The sequence below is a fragment of the Monodelphis domestica genome, chromosome 8 (assembly GCF_027887165.1).
Source record: "Monodelphis domestica isolate mMonDom1 chromosome 8, mMonDom1.pri, whole genome shotgun sequence".
Classification (NCBI taxonomy): domain Eukaryota; kingdom Metazoa; phylum Chordata; class Mammalia; order Didelphimorphia; family Didelphidae; genus Monodelphis; species Monodelphis domestica.
The window spans coordinates 3,415,247-3,423,861 of NC_077234.1; positions in this window are offsets into that span (position 1 = coordinate 3,415,247).

Below are 8,615 nucleotides of genomic sequence, written 5' to 3' on the forward strand. Positions count from 1 at the left end.
TACTGAGGAGTCCACCAGTGGCCAGGCTGGCTGTTCCTTACCCTTCCTCTGTGAGCAGCTGCTTCCTTTGCTCCTCCTCCATGTCCTTGATAAGGTCTGTAAGGCCCTTTTAAGATGCCCGGTATCACAGGTCAGTTTGCCCGCTCTGTGTCTCTCCACTGGCCTTTGGTCGCTTGTGTTGAGACTCTTCTGGGTCTGCGAGGTTCCTTGCCACGCAGCCACTGGCATCCTCAGGAGAATCCTTTGGCTTTAGTGGTTCCGTGCTCCGCCCTGTTGTAGAAAGAGGGCAGTCCTTGCAAGCGTCTGGGAATGGGTTCATCCAAGTAAGAAGTGTCCTGGAGGTCTGGTCTTTCCACGAGCCACACCATTGTGGCAACCAGGGCTTTGGTCAGGGTTTTGGCAGTTTGCTTGTCTGTGGGAGGCCGTGATTGAGCCAGGGAAGATCTGAGATCACTTTGTACCTGTGGAGGAACTTCTCCCGGACTGAGGTGAGCAAAGTCTGCCCATTGCCCCCTCACCTTATCCAGTAGCCCAAGCTAGTCCACTTGATGCAGCACTCTTCCTCCAACAGCTGGGGGGACGCGTTGTCGTTTAGCTTACTGCAACGTACATAAAAGGGTTCCTTTGGTGCCAGGCTGAACACTAAGGCAATCATGGAATTCTCAAACAAGGTAGCAGCCGGTAACAGCGGTCTGGCAACCTCTACAGTGCTGTTTGCCTTCAGGCCACCTGTTCTTTAGCCCAGGATTTGAACTGTTGTGTGTGAGGTATTGGAAATCTTGAAATAAGATGTCTTTGTGTTTGTCAATGAAGTCAGTGACTAAAGAGACAACATCTCTAGCATAATGCCTCATTGGAAAATCTCCATCAGACTTTAGGGTTGGTCCATGGCACAGAACTTTGGGCTGGAGAAATATGTGCGCTCATTCAGTTTTGTGTTCGAGGCTTCCAGGAATAAATATTGTTTCGGTCACTTTGCCCGTGTTCATATAGGCATCATCTGGTCTGGCACCAATCCTTTTGTACTGGTGTTTAGTTGACAATGATTTGATTGTTAAGATAATTGATCAACTTCCAAGGAATTCCTTCCCTTCCGAGGAATTCCTCTTGTTCTTGCTCCAGAACCTGCTGAATGAGGAGCTGCTGCACCTTCTCATTGCAGTAATTGCTGCAGGACTACTAACATGAGCAAAGCCCAGTTACCGAAGATGCTGGCTCGCCTGGATCAATGGAGGATATTCTGGATGAGGTCGAATGGGAAAGGATTGCAAAAGGCCCTAAAAGACTGTCTGCCCTTTGATCCAGCCAAAGCACTGCTGGATAAGAAGAAGAAGAGATAATAAGGGAAAAGACCTATACAAGAATATTCATAGCTGAGCTCTTTGTGGTGGCCAAAAACTGGAAAATGAGGGGATGCCCATCAATTGGGGAATGGCTGAGCAAATTGTGGTCTATGTTGGTGATGGAACACTATTGTGCTCAAAGGAATAATAAAGTGGAGGAATTCCATGGAGACTGGAACAACCTCCAGGAAGTGATGCAGAGTGAGAGGAGCAGAACCAGGAGAACATTATGCACAGAGACAGATACATTGTAGCACAATCAAATGTAACTGACTTTGCTACTAGCAGCAATGCAGTGATCCAGGACAATCCTGAGGGACTTATGAGAAAGAAGCTCTCCACATCCAGAGGAAGAACTGTGGGTGTAGAAACAAAGAAGAAAAAACTGCTCAATCATATGCGTCACTGGGGATAGGATTGGGGATGTAGACTCAATGATAACTCTAGTGCAAATATCAATAATATGGAAATAGATCTTGATCAATGACACATGTAAAACCTAGTGGAATTGTGCGTCAGCTACAAGAGGGGGTTGGGGGAAGGTGAGGGAACAAATATGAATCTTGTAACCATGGGAAAACATTCTAAATCAATTAATTAATTTTTTTTTTAATGGGGAAGGGTTGGATTCCCTAGAGATGGGAATCCAGATGCTCCAGTACTTACTGACCTGAAACCCAGAATGCTACAAGGCTTCTCCCTCCACCTAATGAGTCCAGAGTCCCTCAAAAGAGATCTCCATAGCCATCCACATGGAAAAAACACAACTGGATGAAAAATGTCTGTTTCCAGTTGATGACATTCCGTTGGGTGCATGAGTCCGGAGGCCTAGATGACCATCAGACTGTGGAGGTCAGTGGGTTCCATTTGCAGCAGACACACAAGACAAGGCCCCAGCTCCTTGTCCCAGAGCAGCCTCTCCTATGGATTCCATGTAGGACCACGATGGAGAAGCTGGCCTCAACCCAAAGCATCTCTCTAAGAATGATGGCACTGCAGTGGGGGCAGGGATCCCCTGCTCCTCTTGCCAAGCTTCTCCATTCCATTTCTATTTTTATTGCCTGCCCCTTTCTGGATGCTTGAGTCATTCACAAAGGGAGGCAGCCAACTGCGTTCATGTGTCAGAGAAATCTTGGTGTGACTGTTGATTCTAGCCCTGCTTATGGGCGGCTTGGTTAAAAATATCTTGCAAGGTCTCTGTTTAGGCTGTCTGAGGGCTGCCAGCACAATAGGTCTGTGAAAGCCAACCTCCCTGCTATGGAGCTGCTGCCAGCACCTGGACAGAGGAGAGACTGAGGGCTCTAACCACTGCTCTGCCTTTCCAAATAGTAGCTATAGTGGATAGACCATCCTGAGGACTGCAGTGAGAACAGAGTCCAGCTCTCCCAGTGGACAAAGCTGAGAAAGGGAGTGAAGAACCCTGCTAACTCTGAGCAGAGCCAGGCAGTCACACGGCTCCCCGTTCCCATGATTACTGCCTCAAGGGCGCCCGTGATTCTCCCCTGGCTTTCCTTACTCCCACATCAGGCATTATTTCCCAGGATTCTAGAATCGAGGATTCCAGGGATTTGAGTGAAGGAGGCTATCGACTGTCCACTGCAGATGCCCTGCAGTATGGACCCTAGCGAGGGGCATCTGAATATGTAACTTGTCCATCCTCAGCCCTGTCTGCAAACTCCCTCCCTGTAGGACCAGCCCCCTGGTCTCCTCCCTGGCTTCCATCTTCCTGCCTTTTCACCTTTGTCACCCCATTCCCTCAGGGATGACACCCTCCTCCCCTTTCCCCTCCTCCTTGTTCTTTCCTCTATCCCAGTTACATCTGTTGTTTACGTGGCTCAGACAGATTCCTGCCGTACTATGCGACTGTCTTCCACTAATGAGGAAAGGGATGCCAGCCCAGGACCGTTTCTGCCTTTGGTGTCCAAGTCTGGGGGCTGAAGGAAAGGCGACGTGTGCGTCTGGTCCACAGTGGGAACGTGTTCTGTGTCTCTGATGCTGCTGGACACCTCCTCAGGCCTCTCTCCTGGCTCTCCTCCTACCTGCTGGACCACTCCTCCTCTGCCTCTCTTACTGCATCTTCATCCAGCTCCTTCCCACTCTCTGTGGGAATCTCTCCAGGCTTTCTCAGTTCTTCTCTTTTCTCCCTCCCTGCTCTGATCATCTCCCAGAAGTTCCACTATTATCTCTGGACAGGTGATTCCTGGAGTGTCTCTTTGTCCAGCCCTAACCGCTCTCCTGATCTCCAGGCACCAACTGCTTGTTAGACATCTCCAACCTCAGTAGACACAAGTCTAAAGCAGGATTCATTCTCTTTCTTCACCATCATCTACTCCCGGACCCCCAGATTCTGCCCTCTGAGGGCATCCCCCTCCTCCTGGACCATCCCCATCCTCATCCTCACTTGGCTACCTCAGCGTCTGCTTGGGTTCCTCTCCTACACCCACTCTACTTAGCCAACTTGGCGCCCAATCTTCTCATTTTGTTCCTCCCATATCCATAGGCCCCTTTCTTTGGTTAGATACTGCCCCCACCCTGGAGCAGGCCCCATTGCCTCATGCCTAGATTACTCTAATAGATGGGGGTCTGTCTGCCCACCCCAGTTTCTCTCTGCTCCGGGCCATCCTCATTTAGCTGCCAGAGTATTTGATCCTGTCACTCCCCTACTCAGCAATCCCCAGTGGCTCCCAGTGGCCTCCAGGAGCAAATACAAACTCCTCTGCTCACCTTTGGAAGTTTTTCCCCACCAAGACCCTCCCCGCTTTTCCAGCTTTCTTGCTGCTCCCTGTGCCTAGATCACCTTCCAGCCTCCAACTCTGGAATCTGGCCCCCGTCTCCTTCGAGGCTCAGCTCAAATGCCCGCCTCCAGGGACCTGGGAATGACTGAGCCCCTGCCACAGAGCCCTTGGCTGCTGTCTAATGCACTTCCTGCGGACCCTGGGCTGGAGCCACCAACCAGTGTCTGTCTCGCTGCAGCCCACCTCCCCGAGGCTGGGGCAACGACCCTACCTTAGCTCCAGCCCAGAGCCCGGGCCTTTCCTGAGTCAGGTGCCAGCCAGGTCCGGGGGGACAGCCACAAGGGAGCCTGGCCTTTGGGGACCCCCCATCGTATGAACAAATCAGCAGATATGAGACGGCATCCTTCTAGGCAGCAAGCCCGGGGGAGTCCTACAATGTGCCGGGTACACAGAGCAAGGCAAACACACAGGCTCTGCTCACGAGAAACTTGCGGTCTAATGCAGGTGTGTGTCTGTGGGTATGTCTGTCTGTCTGTGGCTGTGTGTGTCTCTATGTGTTTCTGTATATACCTGTGTGTCTACGTGTGTGTCTGTCTTTCTGTCTGTGTGTGTTTGTGTCTGTGTGTGTCTATGTGTTTCTGGGTGTGTCTGTATGTGTGTGTGTGTCTGCCTGCATGTCTGCATGTGTGTGCCTGTGTGTGTCTGTCTTTGTGTGTGTGTACACACGCCTGTGTGCCTATTGTTTGTGTGTGTGTGTGTGTGTGTGTGTGTGTGTGTGTGTGTGTAAGAACCTGCAAGCCGCTCTGGACATGGAAGGTACAGAGAGTACACCAGGAAGGAGGTCTTGGGGGGAAGGCAGCGCCCCCCTGCCCCCCAGTCCCCAGAGGGAGGGTGGGAATGTGGGTCCCCGAAAGGCAGTGCCATGTGGAAAGACAAGTAAATAGAAAACGTTCCCTTCTGGGGGGGGCCAAAGTTGATGGGTCCAAACTTATGGGATGCCCCTGTGGTCCCCCCAGAGGATGGCCTGAAGAAGGGGGCCATTCGAGGCAGGAGCAGCAGCCACGGAGAGGAGAAAGGCTGCGAGGCTGAATAAGGAGGGCACCGAAGGGTGGGCGCTGGAGGAAAGGATCTGCGGAGACGTGTGTCTTGTCTTGCCAGAGGGACCGAGGTCAGGGCCAAGCTGTCCGGAGCCTGGGCCCCAGGGCTGGGTGTTTGCCTGGGCTAGGAGGAGGGCCTTGCTGGGCACTCGGGGAGCTCAGGGGCTTCTTTAAAGTGTGGCACACGCACACAACCCACGAGGGTCTTCACCATGATGGCTCCTGCACCGAGTGCCCACGAGTGCCCAGGTCCTGGCTGCCAGGTTCATTGAGGAGGCGGGAGGCAGGGATCTGCCATTTCATAGCAGCTCCTAGCCTGGAAGCAGCTCCCTTTGGGGGCCTGCTGGGCCTCGCCCCCTCCATGGTCTTGTGGCCCCGCCGTGCCAGCCCCAGACACATGTGCCGAGCCAAGGCGTGTTCGGGACATTTTAATGGATGGCAGCCCTCAGACACATTAGCTGCTCTCAGCCCCAAATTGCTCACTCCGCTCATTTTCCCCGAGTAAAAATAGCCAGAGCAGAAGGAAGATAATGCCCCACTTTTCCCCAACACGCCGTCTTCTCTTTTCTCTTTACAAGAAGCTGGTCCTTCGGTGGTGGGGGCGGGGGGGGGGGGGTGGGGGTGGGGGCTCTGGAGTCTGGACTCTGGATTCTGGGAGAGGCAGCACTGGGTCTGCCAGGAAAGAAGAAAGGGTGGTTCTGTCCTTGGGCCCTCCCCAGCTTGGAGATAGGCAGGTTCCTCACCACCTTCTGCTCTGAGGCTGGCGCTGCCTCCCGGGGGCCCTCCATAGCCACGACCCTGCCCTCAAGTCCTGGGCAGGCCCCCCCAAACCACATGTTGTTACCAAGGGGAGCCAAGTCATCCCAGTGGTGGGAAAAGTGAGGAAGGTGGTGGAACAAGGTCCCAGCAGAACCCCAAACCTCAGCCTGGGCCTTACCTGGGGGGGAGCCCTGTGCCCCAAGGCTTCCTGGGCTGCCCAGGGGGGCCAAAGTGCCTTCTAGAGGATGGCGACACAGGAGATCCTCAGCAAGTTGGGGGGAAATGGGAGGCTGCTGAGCCAGAGAACGTGGAGAAAAGGAAGCCACGGCTGAGCAGTGAGAGCACTCCTGGAAGCTGGTGACTGTGGCAGCTTGGCCAGCATCTGTGATTCCAGGGTCCTCATGGAGCACTGGGGGGCCGTCATTATAGCTGTCTGAGCCATGACACTGAGATGTGGTCAGTCGGCTTCAGCATGGCTCCCCATTCCCGCAGGGCTCCTGTGCATGCAGAGCTGCTAGGACAGCTATGACCATTCACAAAGCCTCAAATCACAAGTGTCAGGAGCTGGCAAGCACATGGGAGGTCTCGCACCCAAGCCTGACCTGAGAAAGAGTCTTCTTCATAGCCTCCCCACTGAGTGGTAATGAAATGTCTGTTCAAGACCTACATCAAGGGGAAAAGACCTGTACAAGAATATTCATAGCTGCACTCTTTGTGGTGGCAAATATTGGAAAATAAGGGGTTGCCCTTTGGTTAGGGAATGGCTGAACACATTGTGGTATCTGTGGGTGATGGAATACTATTGTGCTCAAAGGAACGATGAACTGGAGGGATTCCATGTGAAGTGGAACGAGCTCCAGGAAGTGATGCAGAGTGAAAGGAGCAGAACCAGGAGAACATTGTACACAGAGAGGGATACATTGTGGCACAATCCAATGTAATGGACTTCTGCTTTAATGGCAATACAGTGTTTCTGAACAACCCGGAGGGATCTATGAGAAAGAGCACTGTCCACATTCAGAGGAAACACACCATGGGAGTAAAAACACCGAAGAAAAACAACTGCTTGATCACATGGGTCAAAGGGATAGGGCTGGGAATGGAGACTCTAAAGGAACATCCTAGTGCAAACACCAACAACATGGAAATAGGCTCTGATCAAGGACACAAGTAATACCCAATCAAATTACATGTCAGCTACAGGAAGGGTGGGGGAAGGGGAGGGGGGAAATAATATGATTCTTGTAACCAAGGAATAATGTTCTAAATTGACTCAATCAATCAATCAATCAATTAATAAATGAATGAATGGATAGATAGATAGATAGATAGATAGATAGATAGATAGATAGATAAAAAGACCTACATCAAGGGAGCAGCTGGGCAGCTCAGTGAATGGAGAGCTAGGCCTAGACGCAGGAGGTTCTGATTTCCAATCTGGTGTCAGATACCTCCTAGCTGGGAGACCCTGGACAAATCACTTAGCCCCCATTGCCTAGTCCTTCCTGCTCTTCTGCCTTGGAAATAATACTTAGTATTGATTCCAAGACAGAAGGGGAGGGTTTGAAATTTTATTAAGCACCTACTACGTTCAAAGGAAGCTCAGAAAGACTGCCCTTCCTAAGTTCCAATCTGGCCTCAGACACTTATGAGCTGTGTGACCCTGGGCAAGTCATTTAACTCTGTCTGCCTCGGTTTCTTCATCTGTAAAATGAGCTGGAGAAGCAAATGGTAAAGGGCTCCAGGACTGGTGCCAAGAAAATCCCAAATGGGGTCCCAAAGAGTTGTGATGGAACAAAACAACAAGAACTGCCACAACAACACTATTTCAAGGCGCTGCGCTGATCGGTGGATACAAAAGGAGCAATCAGTGAGTCAGGAAAGAATGATTGAGGGCCTGCTCTGTGGCAGGAAGTGCTGGAGGTCCCTGAGAAAAAGACAGAAGAGAGACGGTGCCCTCAAGGAGCTCCGAATCCAGTGAGGGGGGCAGCGAGCCAGCAAAGCTGTGCAGGAGGAGAGAGAAATCATGCCTGTTCAGAGGGGGAGGGCACCGGAATTCTGAGGGCTTCCTCTAAAAGATGGGGTCAGGGCCGGGACCCAAAGGAGCCAGAGAAGCCAGGAGGGGAAGATGAGCAAGGGGGGAGGGGGACACCAGAGCAACATGCCCAGAGTCTGGGGACGGAGTGGTGTTTTCTAAGAAACAGCCAGGAGTCGCTGCATCGAGTTGGGGGGAGTCTGATGTGAGAAGACAAAAGAGGGGGGTCTGGAAGGCATCTGTCCTCTGAAGCCTTTTCTTGTTCTCTCCTCCCTCCCATTGGGCTGGCAGGGGCACCCTGGGGCTGCCCTCCCCTCCCCCGGCTCTCCTTATCACTTCCCTTTGACTTCTCCACGACAAATTCTTCAAGGAGCTCATGGGCGCTGCCATGTCTAGTTGGCCATTGTAGCTACTGAGAAGACGCTCTGTTGTGTTGGGGCAGTGTCGGGGAGGGGCTTGGCATCCATGAAAAGGCAACTCCGGGGTTGCGAAAATTTGGGAACTGAGAGGATGTTCGTCCCCTGGGCAATGGCTGGGGAGCAGAAACGGCCTTGGCCTTGGACAAACCAGCCCCGCCGCTCCCCGAAAAGCACCTCCCCCAGAGCCGGAGCTCCGATTTCTGGGCCATGTGAGCAGGGCCTGAGGT